This window comes from Tiliqua scincoides, unplaced genomic scaffold (assembly GCF_035046505.1).
Source record: "Tiliqua scincoides isolate rTilSci1 unplaced genomic scaffold, rTilSci1.hap2 HAP2_SCAFFOLD_64, whole genome shotgun sequence".
In the NCBI taxonomy this organism is placed as follows: domain Eukaryota; kingdom Metazoa; phylum Chordata; class Lepidosauria; order Squamata; family Scincidae; genus Tiliqua; species Tiliqua scincoides.
In genome coordinates, this window is record NW_027101649.1 from 6,981 (window position 1) to 9,941 (window position 2,961).

At 48.1% G+C, this 2,961-nt stretch overlaps 1 pseudogene; it reads left to right on the forward strand.

Annotated features, from left to right (window-relative positions):
- The first annotated feature begins 1,901 nt into the window (after window positions 1-1,901).
- On the forward strand, window positions 1,902-2,020 carry LOC136636030 (5S ribosomal RNA; annotated as a pseudogene).
- The last annotated feature ends 941 nt before the right edge of the window (window positions 2,021-2,961 follow it).

Sequence of the window (2,961 nt, forward strand, 5' to 3'; positions counted from 1 at the left end):
ACACCCTTTGCATCATCTATTGGCCAGAATTAAAGCTGGCATAACACAGGTAGACCTGGAGCAAACACAAGCGACATGTAAATTTTGAAATGGGTGCTGGGTTGAAATTCGGTGCTGTGTTGGGACCAGCAGCAACGCCTTGTGAATAGTAAAATGCACCTTTCAAAAGTCATCCGAAAAGGCATCATCTCTGCCCCCAGTAGCACGACCTAATCGATTTAAATGAGAAACTGATGCCAGGATGTACATTAGCTGGCCTGCTCAGGAAGCGTGAGAAACAGAGCACAATGCCGGCTGCGAGGTGGAAGACTCTCTTTCTGTTCTCCCCGAGCCAACGGCAGACAAGCAATGGATTTTACATTTGTCATTAGCGTGCAACGTAGACAGTTGAACTCTATTATAATGTCTTCAGGAAGTATCTGATCCATTCCATTATCACAATGACAAAGAGAAAGAATTGCTTATGATTTCAGAAAGGTCAAACTCAACCAATGTTCTGTCTGTATATGCTCCAGGTACGGGGATGATAATAGGAGGGAAAAAAGTTTCGGAGATGAAGTTTACAGCCAGATATACAAAAAAATTAACATTTAAAAAGAAACTCTTATCTCCAAGACATTTGCTACCCTCCTATTTTTCTTCCACGCGGTGGCTGGCAGTTCGTATATTTATACATATTTATTTAAAAGGGAAAAGGATTATGGGGGTAGGTAGACTCGAATGGAGACTAAAAATGGAGAGTGGCTCACACAATTCCATTTCATCTAAAGATATTAATTATTTTTACAAATTTAGGAGTGCGCCTGAAATCTCCAGATGAGAAACCACAGTTGTGCTAGAAACTGTACAAATGTATAATATAATAATATAATATACAGTATTTATATACCGCCTTTCTTGGTCTTTATTCAAGACTTTATTCAAGGCGGTTTACATAGGCAGGCTTATTAAATCCGCGCAGGGATTTTTACAAATTGAAAGAAGGTTCTTTCTTTCAAGAACCACTACATTCAGGTGTTACTTTCTTGATCTGGTTTCACATTCTGGCCTCCATCCTCCCACGCTCCGAGCAGATGGAACAGCTCAGCTGCAGCTTTCCAGCTGCTTCAAGGTCGCACGGTGCCAGTGGCCTCGATCTGGCGACCTTGTGGATGTTAATCTTCAGGCAAATGGAGGCTCTACCCTCTAGACCAGACCTCCTGCCCATGGCTAGAGAAGTATGGCTAGAGAAGTAGCTGCGAAGGGGCTCGGGGACGCCTAATGTGTGCAGACAACAAGGGGAGATAAATTCTGGGGTGAGATGTTACTTCCCCCTCTCTGCCTTGCACCATCTTGACTTATCAGGTGAACATTACATATGCACATGCCTTATGCAATATTCAGCGGTTCTCAAACTGTGGGTCTGGGACCCACCAGTGGGCTGTGACCCAATTTTTGGTTGGGTCATGAAACCGACAGGGCAGTTTAGGCTATGAGCATCAAGAGTTGAACACGTTGCCACTTGTGGGGGGAGCCCTGCTGCCCAACTACCGCTATATCCATGCCTTTATGTGTGAAGCCTCTCAGGCCTCTAAAAAGTTTGCAAATCACTGAAACAGTTGATTGATTGTGCTATATAAGTGAACATTCACCATGACGGTGAGCTCTAAATGTCGAGGGGCCAGCAATGATTTTACAGCCCAATCCTGAGCTGCCCGTGGCCTGGGGCTGCAAAGGAGCTGAAAATGGCTGCCGTCGCATCTGCACACTCCAGGCAGCCACTGGCGGCTTTTCGGGAGAAGGGGACTGTCGTCCTCTTCCCTTGGGTAAAGTGAGTAGCCTGCAATGGTTGGCAACCTTCAGTCTCGGAAGACTATGGTATAAGCCTACAGCACCTGGTATTCCCAGGCGGTCTCCCATCCAAGTACTAACCAGTTACCCTGCACATGCCCAATCTCGTCTGATCTTGGAAGCTAAGCAGGGTCAGGCCTGGTTAGTACTTGGATGGGAGACCGCCTGGGAATACCGGGTGCTGTAGGCTTACACCATAGTCTTCTAAGACTGAAGGTTGCCAAACACTAACCAGGCCTGACTCTGCTTAGCTTCCGAGATCAGACAAGATTGGTCATGTGCAGGGTAAATGGGGCTACTCGATTCTCTACCAACCCAAAGGTCGGCGGAGAATCAAAAGCCTCTGTGTCAGGCAGTGAGCCCGACACAGGCTCTGGATTCAGTGGAGCTTTGTTCCACCCTTCCCACCTCCCTCCCTCCCCCGGCGCACCTCCTCAATTCCCTCTTCCCGCCCTCCACCCACGTCCCTTCTCCCTTGAACACCTCCTCCCCCCTCCCCCCCATGCCTCCACTTACCTCTCTGCTGCTCGGCGGTCTGCATGACCGCCAAGCTGCAGAGCTCCAGCTGCTGCCCGGTGCTAGCCCAGCACCGGCCAGCGCTGGGCTAGCACCAGAGCTCACCCAGCAGTAGGGCCCGCAAACATGCCTTACAGCACATTTGCGACAGTGTGTGCTGGCGGTAAGCCGGTGCACACTGTTCAGGATTGGACAGTTAATCTGAATCTTTTCATTTTCTACATGTTTTCTAAATTTTTGAGGGCATCACCAACAGTCAGCAAAGTCTCCTGCTAAGTCCCATCTTTGGCTAAAGGGATCTACTCATGAAGCTGAGCTGGGAAAAAGCCCTCTTGGTTTGGAGCCCCTCTGCCCGTTGGAGAAGAAATAGTTGGCCAGGACTCAATATAAGGCACTTCCCTGTGGGGGGGGGGGATTTGACCTTGGGATACACTGAGGAACTCCTCCCAAGGTTCTGATGGATTTGGTCCCACACAAATCAAGAGTCTCATTTTGATCAATTCATACTAATAATCTCATTAATGCCATGAAAATGTTTTACGATGCATGTTCAGCACTGCCAGGAACATAGAGAAGAAGTCTCTCGGCAGACAGAGCTCAAGGACTTGCCTGACA